The sequence below is a fragment of the Macaca fascicularis genome, chromosome 2 (genome assembly GCF_037993035.2).
Source record: "Macaca fascicularis isolate 582-1 chromosome 2, T2T-MFA8v1.1".
Classification (NCBI taxonomy): domain Eukaryota; kingdom Metazoa; phylum Chordata; class Mammalia; order Primates; family Cercopithecidae; genus Macaca; species Macaca fascicularis.
Genome location: NC_088376.1, coordinates 44,878,445 through 44,901,906, shown reverse-complemented (window position 1 = coordinate 44,901,906; position 23,462 = coordinate 44,878,445). Strand labels below are relative to the sequence as shown.

Here is a 23,462-nt window from a genome sequence, read left to right as displayed (position 1 = left end):
CTCCCTGAGGTTATTAGCAATACTTCTAATGGGAAGTAGGACAAGAGGCGTTATTATATGCACATACCCTGAAGAGCTCTTTTTTAAGATTTAACTGTTTCCAGCTTCCCCTGTCCTTGCCCTCAGATATACAGTTGGCAGGGGAAATTTTTGTTACTTTTCCTCCTTAATAAAAGAGTAATAAATGCTCATTAAAAAATACAAAGAAAAATGAGAAAAATACAAAATCTAGTTCAAATACACAAGACTAAAACAATATATTTTATTATTTGTATGTGCAGCTTAAAAATAAGGTTATAATCATATTTATTTCTAATATTTTAAAGTTTTGATTAAAAATTTGTTAAATTTTTTGTGGGTACATAACAGATATGTATACATATATATTTATGGAGTACTTGAGTTATTTTGATATAGCCATACTTTATCAAATGTGTAATAATCACATCATGGTACATGGAGTATCCATCCCCTCAAGCATTTGTCCTTTGTGGTTACAAACAATCCAGTTATACTCTTTTAGTTATTTATAAATGTATAATTAAATTATTGACCGGCTGGGTGCAGTAGCACATGCCTGTCATCCCAGCACTTTGGGAAGCAGGCGGATCACTTGAGGTCAGGAGTCTGAGACCAGCCTGGCCAACATGGTGAAACCCTGTCTCTACTAAAAATATAAAAATTAGCCGGGTGTGGTGGCACATGCGTGTAATCCCAGCTACTTGGGAGGCTGAGGTGGGAGACTTGCTTGAACCTGAGAGGTAGAGGTTGCATTGAGCTGAGATCACACCACTGTACTCCAGCCTGGGTGACAGAGCGAGACTCTGTCTCAAAAAGAAAAAAAAAAACCAAATATGAAATATTATTTATTCTTTGTTTTTTTTTTTTTGTACTCATTAATCACCCTCACTCCCCCTGCCACCCCTGCCACACCACGTTTTCCAGCCTCTGATAACTATAGTTTATTTTCTGTCTCCACGTGTTCAATTGTTTTAGTTTTTAGCACCCACAAATAAGTAAGAACATATGAAGTTTATCTTTCTATGCCTCGCTTATTTCACTTAACGTAATGACCTCCAGTTCCTTCCATGTTGTGAATGACAGGATCTCTTTTTTTTTTAATGGCCGAATAGTACTCCATTGTTTACATGTACCACATTTTCTTTATCTATTTGTCTGTTGATGGACACTTAGGTTGTGTCTAAATTTTGGCTGTTGTGAATAGTGCTGCAACAAACATGGAAATACAGACGTCTCTTCAATATACTAATTTCATTTCTTTTGGGTATATACCTAGCAGTGGGATTGCTGGATCATGTGGTAGTTCAATTTTTAGTGTTTTGAGGAACTTCCAAACTGTTCTCCATGGTGTACTAACTTATATTCCCGCCAACAGCATACAAGGGTTCCCTTCTCTCCACATCCTCACCAACATTTGTTATTCCCTGTCTCTTGGTTAAAAGCCATTTTAGCTGGGGTGAGATGATATCTCATTGTAGTTTTAATTTGCATTTCTCTGATAATCAGTGATTTTGAGCACTTTTTGTATACCTGTTTGCCATTTATATGTCTTCTTTTGAGAAATGTCTATTCAGATCTTTTGCCCTTTTTTAAATTGAATTATTAACTCTTTTATATTCTGGTTATAAAACTCTTGTCAGATGGGTAGTTTGCAGATGTTTTCTCCCATTCTGTGGGTTGTTTCTCACTTTGTTGATTGTTTCCTTTGCTGTGCAGGAACTTTTTACTTGATATTTTTGCTTTGGTTGCCTGTGCTTGCGGGGTCCTGCTCAAGAAATTCTTGCGCAGACCAATGCCCTGGAGATTTTCCCCAAGGTTTTCTTGTAGTAGTTTCATAAATTGAGGTCTTAGATTTAAATATTTAATCCACTTTGATTTGATTTTTGTATGTGGTGAGAGATAGAGGTCTAGTTTCATTCCTTTGCATACGAATATCCAGTTTTCCCAGCACTGTTTATTGAAGAAACTGTCTGTTCTCCAATGTATGTTGTTGGCACCTTTGTGGAAAATGAGTTCACTCTAGGTGTATGGATTTGTTTCTAGGTTCTCTATTCTGTTCCATTGGCCTACGTGTCTGGTTTTTTTGCCAGTACCATGCCATTTTGTTTACTATAGCTCTGTAGTGTAATTTGAAGTCAGGTAATGTAATTCCTACAGTTCTGTTCATTTTGCTCAGGATAGCTTTGGCTATTCTGGGTCTGTTGTGGCTCTATATAAATTTTAGGATTGTTTTTTCTATTTCTGTGAAGAATGTCATTGGTATTTTGATAGGATTGCATTGAATCTATAGATTGCCTTGGGTACTGTGGACATTTTAACAATATTGATTCTTCTAATCCATGAATATGGAATATCTTTCCATTTTTTGTGTCCTCTTTGATTTCTTTCATCAGTATTTTATAGTTTTTATTGTGGAGATCTTTCATTTCTTTGACTAATTCCTAGGTATTTAATTTTATTTGTAGCTACTATAAATGGGATTACTTTAAATTACTTTTTCAGGTTCTTCACTGTTGCCATGATTTTTGTATGTTGATTTATGTCCTGCAACTTTACTGAATTTGCTTAGCAGTTCTAATAGTTTTTTGGTGGAGTCTAGATTTTTCCAAATATAATATATTATCTGCAAACACGGATAATTTGACTTCTTCCTTTCCAATTTGAATGGCCCTTTATTTTTATCTCTTGTCTGAATGCATAGCTAGAACTTACAGTACTATATTGAATAACAGTGTTGAAAGTAGGCTTCCTTGTTGTGTTCCATATCTTATAGGAAAGGCTTTCAGTTTTTCCCTACCCTGTATTTTACTAGCTGAGGGTCTGTCATGTATGCCTTTTATTATGTTCAGGTATGTTCCTTCTGTACCCAGTTTTTTGAGGGATTATATCATGAAGGGATGTTGAATTTTATCAAGTGCTTTTTCAGCATCAGTTGAAATGATTATGTTGTTTTTGTCCTTCATTTCATTGATATGATATATTACATTGATTGATTTGCATTCATTGAGCCATCTTGCATCTCTGGGATACATCCCACTTGGTCATGATCAATGATCTTTTTAATGTGTTGTTGACTATGGTTTGGTAGTATTTTGTTGAGGATTTTTGCATCAGTGTATGTCAGGGATATTTGCCTGTAGTTTTCTTTTTTTGATGTTTCTTTGTCTGGTTTTGGTATCTGGGTGATTTACAAGCCTTGTAGAATGAATTTGGAAGTATTCCTCTCTCATCTATTTCAGTGGTCCCCAACCTTTTTGGCCCCAGGGACTGGTTTTATGGAATACAGTTTTTCCATGAACTGGGGTGGAGGGTGGTATGGTTTCAGAATGATTCAGTATTACATTTGTTGTGCACCTTATTTCTAATATTATTACATTGTGATATATAATGAAATAATTATACAGCTCACCATAATGTAGAATCAGTGGGATCCCTGAGCTTGTTTTCCTGCAATTAGACAGTCCCATCTTGGGGTCAGTGACAGATCATCAGGCATTAGACTCTCACAAGGAGCACACAACCGGGATCCCTCACATGCACAGTTCACAACAGGGTTTGCACTCCTGTGAGACTCTAATGTTGCGGCTAATCTGACGGAGATGGAGGTCAGGTGGTAATGCAAGCAATGGGGAGCAGCTGTAAATACAAATGAAGCTTCTTTCACTTGCCTGCCACTCACCTCCCGTGGTGCAGCCTGGTTTCTAACAGGCCATGGACCAGTACCAGTCTGTGGCCCAGGGTTGTGGGACCCCTGCTGTATTTTTTGGAATAGTTTGAATAGGATTGATATCAGTTCTTCTTTAAATATTTGGTAAGATTTAGCAGTGAAGCTATTAGGTGCTGGGCTTTTCTTTACTGAAAGCCTTTTTATTACTGCTTCAATCTTGTTACTTGTTATTGGTCTGTTCAGGTTTTGGATTACTTTATGGTTCAGTGTTGGTAGGTTGTATGTGTCTGTTAATTTATCCATTTCTTCTAGGCTTTCCAATTTATTGGCATATCATAGCCATGTTGCTTCTAGTAGCCACTAATGAATGTCTGTGGTATAAGTTTTAATGTCTCCTTTTTCGTCTCCAATTTTATTTGCTTGAGTCTTCTCTCTTTTTTTCTTAGTCTGACTAAAGGTTTGTCAATATTATCTTTCAGAAAACCAACTTTTTGTTTCACTGATCTTTTGCATTGTTTCCTGTGTTTCAATTTGGTGTATTTCTGCTCTGATTCTTATTCTTTCTTTTCTTCTACAAATTTTAGGTTTGATTTGCTCTTGCTTTTCTAGCTCTTTAAGATGCAGCATTAGGTTATCTATTTGATAACTCTTTTGAGGTAGTCACTTATACCACAAACTTCCCTCTTAGTGCTGCTTTCACTATATCCCATAGGTTTTGGTGTATTATGTTTCTTTTATCATTTGTTTCAAGTAAATTTTACATTTCTTTCTAATTTTTTTTTTGACCCTCTGGTCAATTGGTAGCATATTGTTCAGTTTCCATATGTTTGTACAGTTTCTAGAATTCCTCTTGTTATTGATGTCTAGTTTTATTCCATTGTGGTCAGAGAAGATGTTTCATACTATTTCAAATTTTTTGAATGTTTTAAGACTTGTTTTGTTACCTAACATGGTTTACTCTTGAGAATGATCCATGTGCTGAAGAAAAGAATGTGTATTGTACAGCCATTGGATGAAATGTTTTGTAAATATCTTATTAGGTCCAACTGGTCTATAGCGAAAATTAAGTGTAGTGTTTCCTTGTGGATTTTCTGTTTGGAAGATCTGTTCATTGCTGAAAGTGGGGTGTTGAAGTCTCCAGCTATTATTATATTGGGGGTTTGTCTGTTTAGCGCTAATATTCGCTTTATATATCTGGGTGCTCCAGTGTTGGTGCATATATGTTTACAATTGTTATATCCTCTTGCTCACTTGACCCCTTTATCATTATGTAATGACCTTGTTTCTTTATAGTTTTTGTCTTGAAATCTGTTTTATCTGATACAAATACAGCTACATCTGCTCTTTTTTTGGTTTCCATTGTCTATATGTTTTTCCATCTCTCTATATATCTGCGTGTGTCTTTATTGTGTTTCTTGTATGCAACAAGTTGTTGGATCTTGTTTTTTATCCATTCAGCCACTCTACGTCTTTTGATTGGAGAGTTTAGTCCATTTTCGTTCGATGTTATTGTTTATAAGTATGGGCTTACCCCGCCATTTTGTTGTATTCTGGTTGTTTTGTGATGTTCTCTTCCTTTCTTCTTTCCTTCCTTCCTTCCTTCCTTCCTTCCTTCCTTCCTTCCTTCCTTCCTTCCTTCCTTCCTTCCTTCCTTCCTTCCTTCCTCCCTTTTAGTTAAGGTGATTTTTCTTTGGTGGTATGATTTAATGTCTTGCTTTTTATTTTTTGTGTATCCATTGTATGTTGTTTGAGGTTACTGTGAGGCTTGCAAATAATATAACCCATTATTTTTTAAACAGATGACAACTGGCTAGGTGTGATGGCTCATGCCTGTGTTCCCAGCACTTTGGAAGGCTGAGGCAGGCAGATCACTTGAGGTCAGGAGTTCGAGACCAGCCTGGCCAACATGGCGAAACCCCATCTCTACTAAAAATACAAGAATTAGCCAGGCATGGTGGTGTGCATCTGTAATCCCATCTGTAATCCCAGCTACTTGGGAGGTTGAGGCATGAGAATCACTTGAACCTGGGTGACGGAGGTTGCAGTGAGCTGAGATCATGCCACTGCACTCCAGCCTGGGTGACAGAGCAAGACTCCATCTCAAAAAAAAAAAAGTAAATGAGTTTTGTACCTTCAGATGATTTCTTATGGCTCATTAACATCCTTTTCTTTTAGATTGAAGGACTTTCTTTAGAATTTCTTGTAGAACATGTCTGGTGTTGATGAAATCTCTTTGCTTTTTGTTGTCTGGGAAAGTTTTTATTTCTCCTTCATGTGTGAAGGATGTTTTTGCTCGATATACTGTTCTGGGGCAAAAGGTTTTTTCCTTCAGCACTTTAAATATATCACCCACTCTCTCCCTGGACTGTAAAGTTTCCACTGAAAAGTCTGCTGCTGGTGCTTTGGAGCTCCATTGTATGTTGTTTGTTTCTTTTCTCTGGGGCTTTTAGGATTCTTTCTTTATCTTTGACTTTCAGGCATTTTATTAAATGCCTTGAGGTAGTCTTTGGGTTAAGTCAGCTTGGTGTTCTGTAACCTTCTTGTACTTGAATGTTAATATCTCTCTCTAGGTTTGGGAATTTTGCTGATATTATCTCTTTGAATAAACTTTTTACTCTCTCTTTTTCTCTGCCGCCACCTTAAGTTATTAAGGCCAGTAACTTTTAGATTTGCTTTTTTGGAGGCTGTTTTCTAGATCTTGTAGGTGTGCTTCATACGTTTTTATTCTTTTTTCTTTTGTCTCCTCTGATTGTATGTTTTTTGTTTTTGAGATGGAGTCTCGCCCTGTCGCACAGGCTGTAGTGCAGTGAAGCAATCTCGGCTCACTGAAACCTCTGCCTCCCGGGTTCAAGCCATTATCCTGCCTCAGCCTCCTGAGTAGCTGGGATTACAGGTGCCCATCACCATGCCCAGCTAATTTTTGTATTTTTAGTAGAGACAGGGCTTCACCATGTTGGCCAGGCTGGGACTGTGTATTTTCAAATAGCCTGTCTTCAAGCTCACTAATTCTTTCTTCTGCTTGATCAATTCTGCCATTAGAAGACTCATGCGTTTTTCAGTATGTCAGTTGCATTTTTCAACTCTAGAAATTTTGTTTGATTCTTTTTAGTTGTTTCAATCCTTGTTAAATTTATCTGATAGAATTCTGAATTCCTTCTCTGTGTTATCTTGAATTGCTTTGAGTTGCCTCAAAACAGCAATTTTGAATTCTCTGTCTGAAAGGTCACATACCTCTTTCCCTCTGGGATTGGTTACTGGTGTCTTACTTAGTTGATTTGTTGAGGTCTTGTTTTCCTGGATGGTCTTGATGCTTGTGGATGTTCATTGATGTATGAACATTGACAAGTTATATATTTATTGTAGTCTTTGGTGTCTGGGCTTGTTTGTACCTGTGCTTCTTGGGAAGGCTTTCTAGGTATTCTAAGGGACTTGGGTGTTGTGATTCAAGTGTTTAGTCATGGCAGCTGTATCTGCATTAGGAGGTACCTTAAACCCAGTAATGCTGTGGTTCTTGCAGACTTGTAGAGGTGCCATCTTCGTAGTCTTGGATAAGAACTAGGAGAATTTTCTGGTTTGCCAGGCAGAAACTCTGATTATCTTTCCTTACTTTTTCCCAAACAGAGTGTCTGTGTCTGTGCTGAGCTGCCTGGAGGTGGGGGAGGGGTTATATAAGTATCCCTGTGGCCACCACCACTGGGACTGCACTGGTTCAGACCTGAAGCCAGCACAATACTGGGTCTTGCTCAAGGCCCTGGGGCTCTATAATCAGCAGGTGATGAAGCCAGCTAGGTTTGTGTTCTTCCCTTCAGGGCAGCGAGTTCTTCTGGGCCCCATGCGGGTTGAGAGATGCCATCTGGGAGGCAGGGCCTAGAGTCGGAAACCTTAGAAATCTACTTGGATCTCTATTCTGCTATGGCTGAGCTGGCACCCAGACCACAAGACAAAGTCCTTTCCACTCTTCTCTCCCCTTTCCACAGGCAGAGGAGTCTTTCCCCTGGCCACCACCACAGGTCCATGGAAAGTACTGAGAGGCTACTGCTAGGGTTTACTTAAGGCCTAAGGGCTCTTCAGTCAGCTTGTGGTGAATGCTGCCAGGCCTGGGACTCACCCTTAAGGTTGATGGGCTCCTCTCTCATCCAGAGCAGGTCCAGAAATGCTGTCGAAGAGCCCAGGCTTGGAGTCAGGGACCCTAAGAACCCACTTGGTGCTCTACCTCAACTGGTGGCTTAGCTGGTACCTAAGCTGCGAGACGAAGTCCCCTTTGTTTCTCCCTCTGCTTTTCTCAAACAGAAGGAGTTTCTCATATGACCCAGCTTGGAGTGTTCTGGGTCATACGTGAAGCCAGCATGTCTCAGAGTCTCACCCAAGGCCCAGGAAGTATATACTGCCTGGCTACTACTGATTATTCAGGGCCCAAGAGCTCTTCAGACAGCAGGTGATGAATCCTGCCAGGAATGGGTCCTTCCCTTCAAGGCAGTAGGTTCCCTTCTGGCCCATGGTGTGTCTAGAAGTGTCTTCTGGGAGCTGGGGCTTAGAATGGGCTCGTGATTCTGCCAGGTGCCCTATTCTACTGTGGCTGAGCTGGTATCCTAATTGCAATACAAAGTCCTCTTTACTCTTCCTTCTCCGCTCCTCAAGCAGAAGGAAGCAGTGTCTTTGGAGGTTGGAACTGTGCAGCCTGATGTTGGGATAGGGGTGGCGCAAGCACTCCCTTAGCCACCCCTGTTGATGTCTCACTAGTTTGTGTGCCCCCGATGTCCACTGGCTCTGAGCCCAGCACAGCACTAGGACTTGCTGAGGAGTTGCAGTCCTTTTGGCCTAGACTGCCTTTGACGTTTGTTTAGGACCCCAGAGCTCTGCCTGTGGTGGCAAAGCTTGCCAAAACTCAAGTTCTGACTACTGGAATGGACGATTTCTTCTGTCCAGAGCTGTTCTGTATGTTTCCTCTGTGGCTATCAGCTGAGTTCTGCCCAGTGTTAACAGCACTGAGTTCCAATGCAGAGTCCCACAGTCACTGAGCTCTCCCTCCCCCAGGGGCATAGATTCTGTCTTTCTGCCATATGGCTGCTGCCAGGGAATGGGGGAGGGGTAGAGTTGGTCGTTCAAGACTCTCTTTCCCACCCTCTTTGGTGCCTCTTTCAGCAATATGAAGTTAAAACCAGGTATTATGATCGCTCCCTATGTTTGGTTCTTACGAAGGTGCTTTTTTGTGTAGATAGTTGTTAAGTTTGGTGTTCCTGTACATGGAGGGACCATGGGTAGAGGCTTCTATTTGGCCATCTTGCTCCATTCCCCAGCTAATATTTTCAAGTTTGAGAAACATTTTGTGACAACTGAAAAAAACTGCACACAAAACTACTTGTTAAGTCATAATCTTAGAATGTTGATTGAGGAACATATTGTTAAGCTAATATTACTTCATTAACACTTCAAAATGAATTTGTGTTTTACTAGTCACAACCTCATCTATATATATGAGGTTTGCAATAAATCTAAGAATCAAGATTGAAACCATGATCACATTATTTCTATGTTTCATTTTTTTCATCTTGCCTTAAACTTGAAACATTTCTTCCATTTTATTTATAGCTGTATCAAAATATTTTAATAGTCATATGCTATTCAATTAAGTGACTATATTACAATTTACATATCCATTCCCCCACTGTCAGACACTTAGATCGTCTCCATCTTATTTCTGATAAATGGTACCACAGCAACTATCTTTCTGAATTACTTTCTGGTTCTGCTTCTGGTATGGGTATTTAGCTTCTATTGGACCAAACCTATTGCAGATAACAACTAGAAATTCTAGATAAAACTTTATTTATTTATTTATTTATTTATTTATTTTGAGACAGAGTCTCTGTTGCCCAGGATGGAGTACAGTGGCGTGATCTCAGCTCACTGCAACTTCTGTCTCCTGGGTTCAAGTGATTCTCCTGCTTCAGCCTCCCAAGTAGCTGGGATTACAGGTGCACCACCATGCCCAACTAATTTTTGTGTTTTTAGTAGAGACAGTGTTTCACCATGTTGATCAGGCTGGTCTCAAACTCCTGACCTCAGGTGATCCGCCCACCTTGGCCTCCCAAAATGCTGGGATTACAGGCGTGAGCCACCACGCCCGGGAAAACCTTTTTTCTTTTTCTTTTTCTTTTTTTTTGGAGGCAGGTTCTGGCTCTGTTGCCTAGGCTGGAGTGCAGTGACATGATCACGTCTCACTGCAAGTTTGACCTCCTGAGCTCAAGCAATCCTTTCATTTCAACCTCCTGAGTAGCTGGGACTACAGACTGCAGATATGCACCACCACATCGGCTAATTTTTTTTTTTTTTTTTTTGTAGAGACAGGGTTTTGCCACATTGCCCAGGCTTGTCTCGAACTCCTGGGCTCAAGAGATCCTCCTGCCTTGGCATCCCAAAGTTTTGGGATTACGGTCATGAGACACCATGCCTGGCCTGGATACAATATATTTTTTTTAACTATCTCAAAGCAGTAGAGAGGGACTAACAGAGTTGTACTTGTTTAGCCAGGTGAGTTTACCATTTTTTATAGGTTTTAGTCAGAGGACAGGCACTAGTGTATGCAGGATACTGAACTTTCGCAGAAGAAACAAAATCTTATTGACTGGAAGAATTTGATGGCAGAGATGGAGGTAAACATGATTGCTCAAAAAAGAGGGGAGAAATTAGGTTGTTTTGTTTTTTTGTTGTTGAGTTTGAGGAGTTCTTTATATACTCTGGATATTAACCTCTTTTCAGATACATCATTTGCAAATATTTTCTTCTCTTCAGTAGGTTGTATTATCACTTCTTTATAGTATCCTTTGATGCACAAAAGTCCTTAAGTTTGATGAATTACAATTAATTCATTTTTTCTTTTGTTGCCTGTGCTTTTGGTATCTGTCGTATTCATAAAATCATTGCCAAATCTGATGTCATGAAGATCCTTCTAAGAGTTTTATAGTTTTAGCTCTTCAGTTTAGGTCTTTGGTCCATTATGAGTTGATTTTTTTAATGGTGTAACGTGAGAGTCCAACATTATTTTGCATGTATATATCTAGTTTTTCCAGTAGTGTTAGTTGAAAAGACTGTCCTTTCCTTATTAAACGGTCTTGGTACCCTTGTTGAAAATCAGTGGATTGTATTTGTGATGGTTTATTTTTGACTTTTTAACTTCATTAATTCATTCATTTTTATTTTATTTTATTTTATTTTATTTTATTTTATTTTTTTGAGACCAAGTCTCACTCTTGCCCACGCTGGAACGCAGTAGCGCGATCTCGGCTCACTGCAACCTCAGCCTCCCAGGTTCAAGCGATTCTCATGCCTCAGCCTCCCGAGTAGCGGGGATTACAGGCACCCGCTACTATGCCTGGCTAATTTTTGTATTTTTAATAGAGTCTGGGTTTCACCATGTTGCTCAGGCTGGTCTCAAACTTCTGGCCTCAGGTGATCCACCTGCCTCGCCTCCCAAAGTGCTGGGATCACAGGCGTGAGCCACCGTACCTGGCCTATTTTTTTAATTTATGTGTTTAGAGATGGGTTCCTGCTCTGTTGCCCAGGTTGGTCGTGCACTTCCAGCCTCAAGCAATCCTCCCGCCTTGATCTCCCAAAGTGTTGGGATTGCCGGTGTGAGCCACTGCACCCAGCATATTTCTGAGTTCTTTTTTTGTGTGTGTGAGATAGAATCTCACTCTGTTGCCCAGGCTGGAGTGCAGTGGTATAATCTCAACTCACTTCACCCTCCACCTCCTAGGTTCAAGTGATTCTCCTGCCTCAGCCTCCTGAGTAGATGGGATTACAGGCATGTGCCACCATGCTTGGCTAGTTTTTGTATTTTTAGTAGAGACAGGGTTTTACCACGTTGGCCAGTCTGGTCTCAAACTCCTGACCTCAGTTGATCCACCCGCCCTCAGACTCCCAAAGTGCTGGGATTACAGGCGTGAACCACTGCACCTGGCCTATTTCTGATTTCTTGATTTTATTCCATCAGCCTATGTCTGGCCATATGTCTGTACCATAATGTTTTTATTACTGTAGTTTTGGTAAGTTTCAAAATTGGGAAATGTGAGTTTTCCAACTTTATTCTTTTTCAAGATTGTTTTGCTATTTAGGGCTCCTGGCAATTCCATATGAGTTTGAGGATCAGCTTTTCTATTTCTCTGAAAAAAGACACAGCATTTTAATGGAGATTGCATTGAATCTCTAGATTGCTTTGGTTTTATTGATCTTAATGTTGTTTTCCTATTCACATTCAAATGGAACATTTATCTAGTCTTTATTTAATTCACCATTTCATTTGTGGTGATGATAATGTTCTGGAATTAAATAGAGGTGATGGTTTTATGATTTTGTAAATATACTAAAACCTACTTTCAAAGGTGAATTGTTTGAAAGTGAATTATACCTTGATTTCACAAGGCAAAAGCAAAAACACTTTCTTCAACTTGATGTCTACTTCCAGCTGTGATTTGTTCTGCCTCTTATAATCAGACTTTTTGGAAGAGCGCATACGCTTTCAGTGCCATTACCTCTCATTGACTCCTGTCCAATATAATCCGGATTTTGTTTCCATTCATCCTATGAAACTGCCCTTAGTCTTTGTGTGTTTTTTTTTTTTTTTTTTTGGGTGGGTGGTTGTTTGTTTGTTTGTTTGTTTTTAAGCATTTAACACAGTTGATGTCTTTTGTTTTTCTTAATAACCTTTTCATTTTAGAACAGCTATAGGCTTACAGAATAATTTCAAAGATAGTACAGAGTTACTTTATACCCTTCACTCAGTTTCCCCTACTATCGGTAGCGTACAAGACTCAGACTGGGCAATATGGTGAGACCCTGCCTCTACAAAAACATTTTTAAAAATTAACTGGGCGTGGTAGCACATACCTGTACTCCTGGGCTACTCAGGAGGCTGAGGCGGGAGGCTCACTTGAGCCCAGGAGTTTGAGGCTACAGGAGCTATGATTTTGCCTCTGCACTCCAGCCTGGGTGACATTTTCATCACAGCATATTAAGGCACATACTATCAACATGACTTATCACCGTTGATGTGAACCTTGATCAGCTGACTGATGTCGCTTTTGTCAGGTTTCTCCACAGTAAAGTTAGTCTTTACTCCTCTCCTTTTCTGCATCATAGGCTTTGGAAGGAAGTCACTGTGTGGAGCACACACTTGAGGAGCAGGGAGTTACGCTCTCCCTCCTTGAGGGGAGTTTCTACATAAATTAAATTAGCATTTACACCAATTAGGACTCTTTGGTGCTCTAGATTTGTCCCTTCTCCTCTATTTATTCAATTATTTATTGAGATTAGTATGGACTCATGGATATTTAGTTTATACTGTGGGTTATAATCCAATATTTTATTTTCTTGCTCACATTTCCAGATACGGCCATTGGTAGCTCTTTCTGTTGGTTTCCGTGTCTCTTGGACAAGTCCTAATCATTGTGTTTGTTTTTGATACTTCCTTATTTGTTGGCACTGCAAGATGCCCTAGACTCATCTTGTGTATTTCCTGCCCAGTCCTCAGATCAGTCATTTTTCCAGAGTATGGATTCCTTGTCCTGGAGAATGTTATTAGAAACCAATATCTCAGTGCTAAATGAGCTCATTGCTACTGGAGTGGTGCCTTTCTTTTTGAATCACTGTTTTATCCTTTTTGTCTGTGATACATTTTCTTAGTCTTTCATAGAAGGTAGTACAGTGTAGTAGTTAAGAACAAGAGCACTGGAGGACTAAAATGTAATCTTGATTCCATTTCTTACACCCAACCAAATGTGTGATCTTGAGCAAGGTGATCTTTCTAAACTACAATGTCCACATCTGTAATGATACATATTATAATAGTAGATTGCTCATAGAATGTATTAGGATTCAATGAGCAACTGCACATAAAGTTCTTAGTTCAGTGCCTAGCACATAGTAAGCATTCATTCTGTGCTTACTTCTTTTTCTCCTGTTTATAATATTTTCACCTTCCTTTTTGGCTGTTCCCTGACAGTCTACTGTATTAGATTTCCTTTGTCTTCTAAATGCTTAGTATTCCATGGTCTTAGGTTTTCTTCTCACCTTGTGTATTCTCCCCAGGCGATTTCACCTATTGTTATAGCTTTAGTTGTCATCTGTTTTGTATATGTATGATTCCCTATACCTGTGGCCCAAATATTTGTCTTAAGATTTTGTATATCTGACAGCCTGTTGGACACCTTCATTTGAATAACTTTAATGCACCTCAGACTCAGTCTGTCCAGAATTAAAGTAATTTTTTTACCCTCCCAAAATCTGCTGTCCCCCTTTTCCTGATCTGGTTGATTGATAGTACCAGCCGCCCTTTATCCCAGCCGGAAACAGAGGTATTATCTTTAATTCCTTTCTCTTTCTCTCTACTCGTGGTCAAATCCCTTACAAGGCTTGTTGATTCCACCTAACTCTCTCAGCCTTCCTTACCCATTTTCTCTGCCTTCTCTGCTGCTGTAGTAGGTCAGACCTACTATAAACCATTTCCTGGATTACTGCAGCTGATTTTCTGTTTCATTCTCTGTAATGTAGCTGCATACTTTTTCTCAAACACAGATCTGCACACATCTTTTCATGTTATAAAACATTTTAATAGTTCCTTATTGCCCTCAAGATAAAGTCCAAACTCCAATTTAAATGATCCTTTATGGCCGGGTGCAGTGGCTCACGCCTGTATTCCCTGCACTTTGGGAGACCAATGCAGGTGGCTCAGTTGAGGTCAGGAGTTCGAGACCAGCCTGGCCATCATGGTGAAACCCCATCTCTACTAAAAATATAAATAATTAGCTGGGCGTGGTGGTGTGCACCTGTAATCCCAGGTACTAGGGGGGCTGAGGCAGGAGAATTGCTTGAACCCAGGAGGCAGAGCTTGCAGTAAGCCAAGATCCAGCCACTACACTCCAGCCTGGGTGACAGAGCAGGACTCCATCCCCCCCCCCCCAAAAAAATTACTTTAAGATAATGGTTCTTGTTTTCATCTTTACTCGTATCCCAGCCACCTATCCTTCTGCCACATTGAACTGCTTTTAGTTCCCTGTTCTCTCTTCTCTGTCCCATTTAGCCTTTCTATATGCTCCTCTCTGGGCCTGGAATTTTATGCTTCCTTGACACCATCTTTCATGCCACTCCTGCTATGTTTATACATATCACCTAGCTAATTCCTGTTCATCCCTTACATCTAAGCTTAGGTCTTATTTCCACTGGCCCATAAGCCTCTCGAACAAAAATATTTAAAACTCCTAAATGGAAAGAAGATTAAAAATAATGGAAATGGCCAATGATATATAAGGAGCAAGAACATAATATTGATATTAAATAAAAGAAAACATACTTCAAACCTCAAGTCATTAAAGGAATAAAGAGGAATATTATATAATAGTGAAAGAAATAATCAAGGGCTAACGAGGTCAATGACGCCAAATGCAAGACGCCGGGCCTACCGCGGGAGCCTGAGGGAAGCCACGCATTCCGTTCCAAGGCATCTGTGAGCCCGCGGACTATACACCATGAACAAAGCTCACTCTCCCGAGTTGAAAAAATTTATGGACAAGAAGTTATCATTGAAATTAAATGGTGGCAGACATGTCCAAGGAATATTGCAGGGATTTGATCCCTTTATGAACCTTGTGATAGATGAATGTGTGGAGATGGCGATTAGTGGGCAACAGAACAATATTGGAATGGTGGTAATACGAGGAAATAATATCATCATGTTAGAAGCCTTGGAACGAGTATAAATAATGGCTGTTCAGCAGAGAAACCCATGTCCTGTCTCCATAGGGCCTGTTTTACTATGATGTAAAAATTAGGTCGGCCGGGCGCGGTGGCTCAAGCCTGTAATCCCAGCACTTTGGGAGGCCTAGACGGGCGGATCACGAGGTCAGGAGATCAAGACCATCCTGGCTAACCCGGTGAAACCCCGTCTGTACTAGAAAATACAAAAAACTAGCTGGGCGAGGTGGCGGGCACCTGTAGTCCCAGCTACTCGGGAGGCTGAGGCAGGAGAAGGGTGTGAACCCAGGAGGCGGAGCTTGCAGTGAGCTGAGATCCGGCCACTGCACTCCAGCCCGCGCCACAGAGCGAGACTCCGTCTCAAAAAAAAAAAAAAAAAAAATTAGGTCACATACATTTTCATATTAGACTTTTTGTTAAATAAACTTTTGTAATAGTAAAAAATGCTTTCTCAGATGTTCTGAATATAGAATATTAACTCTCATTCCAATTTTTTCTAACATGAATTTTCCTGGTTGACACTGATTTCAAAGGGTTTTATGCATTAAAGTAGAAGAATCTTATTAAATGTGGGAAAGAAAAGAAATAATCAAAACAACAGTCCGATTTTCAAAAAATGGACAAAACTTGTGAACAGAAGTTTCACAGAAATGAAAATATTTAACAGTTCTTAGACATATATAAAGATACTCAACCTCATTCTTAAGGCATATGTAATTTAAAATTACACTGAGGGCTGGGAACAGTGGCTCATGCCTGTAGTCCTAGCACTTAATGAGGCCAAGGCTGGAGAACTACTTGAGCCCAAAGTTCAAGACCAGCCTGGGCAGCATAGGGAGGCATTGCCTCTACAAAAAATAAGAATAAAATTAGCCAGGCTTGGTGGCATGCACCTGTAGTCCCAGCTGTTTGGGAGGCTGAGGCAGGAGGATTGCTTGAGGCTGGGAGGTGTAGGCTGCAGTGAGCCAGCTGTGTTCGTGCCATTGTACTTGTACTCCAGCCTGGGTGACCCTGTCTCAAAAAAATAAATAAAAACATTGATGTATCGTATTTCACGCTATAAGATTGGTGAGTATTAAGCAGTTTGTGCAGGATTGAAAAAAAGAAGTTTGGGCCAGGTGCAGTGGCTCACGCTTATAATCCGAGCACTTTGGGAGGCCGAGATGGGCAGATTACTTGAGGCCAGGAGTTTGAGACCAGCCTGACCAACATGGCGAAACCCCATCTCTACTAAAAATACAAAAAATTAGCTGGGCGTGGTGGCACATGCCTGTAGTCCCAGCTGAGGCAGGAGAATCGCTTGAACCCAGGAGGCAGAGGTTGCAGTGAGTTGAGATAGCACCATTGCACTTCCAGCATGGGTAACGAGCGAAACTCCATCTAAAAAAAAAGAAAAAATGTTTGACAAAAACACTTTTGTCAAGGGCGTAAGGTAACATGCTTTCCTATACTACTGCTGGGAACATAAATTAGTACAACCTTTATGAGAGGGAATTTACAATATTTATTAATTTAATATTAACATGTCTTACAACTTAGTAGTCTCAATTCTAGGAATTTATTTTATTGCTAGCTCACAAATTTAGGAAATAAAAGTTAATCTTTACAGTATAATATGTAATAGTAAAGTATTGGAAACAATGTAAATCCATCAGTAGGAGCTAGTTAAATAAATTGTGTTCAGTACATATAATGGAATGCTATGCAGATGTAAAATTGGGAATGAGAAAGCCTATGTACAAATATAGAATGATCTAGAAGACACATTGAATTAACAAAAGAAGCCGGGCACGGTGGCTCATGCTTGTAATCCCAGCACTTTCGGAGGCCAAGGCGGGTGGATCATGAGGTCAGGAGTTTGAGACCAGCCCGGCCAACATGGTGAAACCTCGTCTCTACTAAAAATACAAAAGTTAGCTGGGCATGGTGGTTTGCGCCTGTAATCCCAGCTAGTCAGGAGACTGAGTTAGGAGAATCGCTTGAACCCAGGAGGCGGAGGTTGCAGTGAGCCAACATTGTGCCACTACACTTTAGCCTGGGCGACAGAGCAAGACTCCATCTCAAACAAAAAAAGAAAAAGAAAAGAAAAGTACAAAACGGTGATCTGGGTATATAACTATTTGTTTAAAGAAGTGAGGAACAGGCCTGGCGTCGTGGCTCACACCGATAATCCTAGCACTTTGGTAGGCTGAGGCGGGCAGATCCCTTGAGTCCAGGAATTTGAGACCAGCCTGGGCAACATAGTGAAACCCTGTCTCTATGAAAAATTAGCTGGGGGTGGTAGTGTGTACCTGTAGTCCCAGCTACTCAGGAGGCTGAGGTGGTAGGATTGCTTGAGCCCAGGAGGTAGAGGTTGCAGTGAGCTGAGATTGTGCCACTGCACTCCAGCCAGCCTGGGTGACAGAGTGAGACCTTTTCTATAAAAAAAAAAAGAGAGAGAGAGAAATAATGACACAGCATACAAACTTGAAAACATATAATGTCTCTTGTAATACACAGAAACTGTTGACATTGGTTATCTGGTAGTGGAGAAATAGTGCCTTTCACAGAGGAGAAATTTTTAATTTTAATGAAGTCCAACATGAATTTTTCTTTCATGGATCATGCTTTTGCTGTTGTATCTAAAATGTAATTGCCAAAACCAAGCTCATATAGATTTTCTTTTTTATTGTCTTCTAGGAGTTTTATAATTTTGTATTTTATGTTTTAAGTCTAGAATCCATTTTGGATTTTTATGACAGGTATGAAGAATCTGTGTCTAGATTCATTTCTTTACATGTAGATACCAGTTCATTTGGCCTCATTTATTGAAAAGACTCTCTTTTCTCCATTAAATTGCCTTTGCCCATTTTGTTAGAGATTAGTTGACCATATTTTTATGGTTCTGTTTCAGGGCTGTTTATCATGTTCTGTTGATCTATTTTGCTGTTCTTTTGCCAGTGCCACACTATCTTGATTACTGTGGCTTTATAGTTATAGTCTTTTCTTTTCTTTTCTTTTTTTTTTTTTTTTTTTTTTTGAGCTAGAGTCTGTCTCTCAAGATGGAGTGCAGTGGCACAATTACAGCTTGCTGCTGCCTTGACCTCCTGGGCTCAGGTAATCTCCCTACCTCAGCTTCCCAAGTACCTGGGACTACAGGCATGTGCCACCATGCCCAGTTAATTTTTTAATTTTTTGGTAGAGACAGGGTCTCACGTTGCCTAGGCTGGTCTTGAACGTCTAGGCTCAAGCTGTCTTCCTGCCTCGGTCTCCCAAAGTGCTGAGATTACAGGCATGAGCCACCATGCCCGACCTATAGTCAGTCTTAAAGTTGGATAATGTTAGTCTTCCAGCTTTTCTTTACTATTGTGTTGACTGTTCTGAGTCTTTTACCTTGTCATATAAATTTTAGAGTCAGTTTTTTGATAACTACAAAGTAACTTGCAGGATTTTTATTGAGATTGCAATGAATCTGTATATCAAGTTGAGAATAACTGAAATCTTAATAATATTGATTCTTCCTATTCATGAGCATGGGGTAGCTCTACATTAATTAGATCTTCTTTGATTTCTTTTATCAGAGTTTTATAGTTTTCCCCCAGAGATCTTATATTTATGTGTATATATATGTATATATATGTGTGTGTATATGTATATATGTGTATACATGTGTGTATATATACACATATGTGTATATATATATTTGTGTATATATATTTATTGGATTTATACCTAAGTATTTCATTTTTGGTGCTAATGTAAATGGTCTTGTGTTTTTAATTTCAAATATTATTTGTTCATTGCTGGTGTATAAGAAGGCAATTAATTGTATGTTAAACTTTATAGTAACCTTGCCATAATTGCTTATCAGTTGCAGGAGAGTTTTTGATTATAAGTGGTATTTTAATTTTCAATTTCCAGTTCTTCTTTGCTAACATATAGAGATATAATTGCCTTCTAATTTCACTGGTTAGGACTTTCAGCACAAGATTTGTTAGAAATGGTGGCAGCAGAAATCCTTGCCTTGTTCCCCGTATTAGGAGGAAAATGTTAAGTCTTTTATTTTTAGGTATTATTTTAGCTGTAGATTTTTTTTATAGCAACCCTTTATCAGGTTGAGTAAGTTTTCCTTCTATTCTTGGTTTTCTGGGAGTTTTATACCTGAGTGGTTTTTGGATCTTGTTAAATGCTTTTTGTGCCCCTGTTGCAATGATTACACGGTGGAGTATTTTTAGCTTGTTAATATGGTATGTTATTGCATTGATTGATTTTTATATGTCAAATCAGCCTTGGATTTCCTGGATAAACCTCAGTTACGAGAGAAGTACACAAAACCTCCATTTGGAGAGTATTGGTGATTAGATCCTGTTTTGTATTATTTTTAATCCTTTATAATCTTAGAGATGATTCTGGGGATCCCTGGGTCACAGTAAGGAACCAGCTGAAGATGATCCCAGCAGATAGATGATCCCCAACTTAACGATGGTTTGACAAAATTTTTTGACTTTATGATGGTGCAAAAGTGATACACATTCAGTAGAAACCATACTTTCAAGTACCCATACCACTATTCTGTTTTTCACTTTCAATTCAGCATTCAATAAATTACATGAGCTATTCAACATATTATAAAATAGGCTTTGTGGTAGATGACTTTGCCTAATTGTAGGCTAATATAAGTATTCTGAGCACCTTAAGGTAGGCTGAGCTGAGCTCTAATGTTTGATAGATTAGGTGTGTTAAATGAATTTTCAACTTACAATATTTTAATCTTACAGTGGGTTTATCAGGATGTAACCGCATCATACATACCTTCATAGCATCTATACATACATTTATAGTGGCACCAATTGTTTCAGGTTTTATAACATTTTTGAACAATTCTTCACAGCCTGGGAACAGGAATAAAAGAAGCATATTGTGGGGAAATCATTAGGTAGCAGAAGGAATTCAGAGTTCTACTGAAAGAGTTGCTGGAATGGCTCTCTGTAGGGACCATAATAATGCATTTCTGCTGAGATGCAAATGTGAGAACTGTGCTTTTCTTGATGAGAGTAAGATAAAGTTAAAAGAGTTGGAAAGGTAAAAGAGTAGAGAATTGGTATTAGAAATTACTTCGGTGTTCAAATTCTTAAAAATTCAGTAGCTTATATGTTTTACAAGTTTCATGTTTACTTAAGCTGCTAACTTTTACCCACATTACTTTTTTTGGATTTTACTTCACAAATTTAAGCCCCAAAATATCTAGTAAACCTCTGTTTTATTTTGTATTACTTTGAGTAATAGGTATAAGCAACATTTGGTTGCTATTTCAATAAAAATTCTTTGGCAGGTGTCTGAATCCCAGTGCTTTGGGAGGCTGAGACAGGCAGATCACTGAGGTCAGAAGTTCAAGACCAGCCTGGCCATCATGATGAAACCCCATCTTTACTAAAAAATACAAAAATTAGCCAGGTATGGAGGTGTGCACCGATAGTCCCAGCTACTCAGGAGGCTGAGGTGGGAGCATCGCTTGAACCTGGGAGGCAGAGGTTGCAGTGAGCCGAAATTGTGCCACTGTACTCCATCCTAGGCGACAGAGTAAGACGCTGTCTCAAACACACACACACACACACACACAATGAATGGTTCTAGCTTTCCTCTTTGAGTCTGGGTTTGGTTTCAGGATAACTAAAATTACACACCTGTAATTCCAGCACTTCGGGAGGCCGAGGCGGGTAGATCACTGGAGCTCAGGACTTTGAAACCAGCCTGGGCAACATAAAACCCCATTTCTACAAAAAGTACAAAAGTTAACCAGGCATGGTAGCCTGGGCTTGTGCAGTGCCAGCTCCTTTTTCCTTGGGTGACTGAACTGGGATGATTGCTTGAGCCTGGGGGGCAAAGGTTGCAGTGAGCTGAGAACACACCATTGCACTCTAGCCTGTGTGACGGAGTGAGACTCTTGTCTCAAAAAAAACAAAAAAAATCTTAATGATCTGAAAATAGAATTCCATTCTGCAAATAATTTTATTTATTGACCAGTTCATCCCAGTGGGTTGCTTTACCTGAAAAACCTTTGCCATCTGATCCTTTTTCTTACTTGTATTTTTCCTGTTTATCTTCAGATACATTTTATTTAAATTAATAGTGGTTAGTTTGTTACCATATTAAATAATTAGATACTAGAATTCAATAAGAACTACCTTTTAAAAATGAAAATAAAGTAAAATATTAAAGTGTTTTAAAGAGACTAAGGTTACCACATCTTTTATCTTCCTGTTAACTACTTTTGCAACATATATTGTTGTGATTAGGTAGAATTATATAACTTTGCTCTGTTTCTTTGATTGCGTTTTGGAAACTCTTACTATCCCATTTTTCAGTGACATTGTTTTACATTGGATAACATCCAGTGACATCCTGTATATTCTTTACATCCTATAGTGAATCCATTTGGGACCCATTTACATATGAAAAGCAGCGTGACTGACATTGCAGACATGTAAATCACAAATCTAAAGGAAGTAGAGGAGAAGATGAAAACATTATTTATCAATAAGGTCCTCAGTCTCCCAAATGAACAAAGTAGGAACTTGAGTAATACTTTGAAAAAAGTGATTCATCTTTTTTCTACTCCCTGATTAATAAAGGTGATATTTTCCTAGCATGCTTGGAAGTTGGGAATACTGTAAGTCAGTAGTTCTCATATTTTATCAAGCATGAGAGTCACCTAGAGGGCATGTTATAAAGATTACCAGGCATCACCTCCAGAGTTCTGATACAGTAGGTCTGGGGTGGGACCTGAAAATTGGTATTGCTAACAAGTTCTTGGGAGAAGCTGATGTTTACTAGCACTGGACCATACTTTAAACACTACTGATAGCCGGGCATGGTCATCTCATCATGGGAGGCCGAGGTCGATAGATCACTTGAGCCCAGGAGTTCGAGACCAGCCTGGCCAACATGGTGAAACCCATGTCTATAAAAATAGAAAAATTACCCAAATGTGGTGGCATGTGCCTGTAGTCCCAGCTACTTGGGTAGCTGAGGCACAAGAATCATTTGAACCCAGGAGGCAAAGGTTGCAGTGACCCGAGATTGCACCACTGTACTCCAGCGTGGGTGACAGAGTAAGACTGTTTCAAAACAAGGAAAAAAAAAAACCAACGAACAAACAAAAAAATCTACTGGTACATGGTAGGGTATATGAAAGTGGGGATTGAGCAACAAGTAGGATCAGCCTGATTTTCCTGCCTAAGGTTTTCATTCAATTCAGAAATTTTCATTCAATTCAGAATTTTTTTTTTTTAGTACCTGCTGTGTGTCTAATACTACGATGTCATCAAGCTTTACATGTCTTAGACTTTTCGACAGTGGATCTTTTGCTTTATTGAGAGGCTTCACCAACTAAGGAGCACTGTCTAAAATAAAAGACTAGTAAAGAAAGAAATAAAAGTTATCCATTTGGTTGCTTTTTCAACCCTCTGTTTTTATGCTAGGCAATATTTTAGCCTTTACCAATTTTAATGTGCAAACATTATTTCTGGCAGTTCCACCTCTAGGTAGCTGTCCTAAGGAAATAACTTTCAACGTGTGATTAATGTAGACAGACAGAGATGTTTATTATAAAGAGCAGAAAAGTAGCTCCTACATTGAAGTCTGTGGTTTTGCAATAACTAAATAAATTGTGTATGTATGTATATGATAGCTAATTTTGTAGCTGTAAAGTTTTGCTTATGAAGAGAAGCATTTTAAAGTTAAAAATGCTTGATATACAAGAATTATTTTATGTAAGCATATTTTAATAAAATTTAACAGCTCAGATTTAAGTAAAATTGTATTTTAGGTTCTTAACTATGTGAGATTTATTTATAGAGAAAAATGAGGAAATATAACAAATTACTTTTTACAAAATATCTTTAGAATGTGAGATTATGATTGACTGTTACTATACATTCTCTTCGGTATTTGTAACATATCTATAACTGAATATTACTTTTATAATTAAAATATTCATGTTTTATATTTACCTATTATTTCAAGTTTTATTTACACACATTTATTA

The 23,462-nt window shown here is 39.1% G+C and overlaps 1 protein-coding gene and 1 pseudogene across 40 annotated transcripts in view; both read left to right on the top strand.

The window, feature by feature from the left end:
- TFDP2 (transcription factor Dp-2) overlaps positions 1-23,462 on the top strand; it is a 195,937-nt gene that overhangs the window by 63,918 nt on the left and 108,557 nt on the right. The window lies entirely within an intron of this gene.
- On the top strand, positions 15,106-15,555 carry LOC107128806 (small nuclear ribonucleoprotein G pseudogene; annotated as a pseudogene).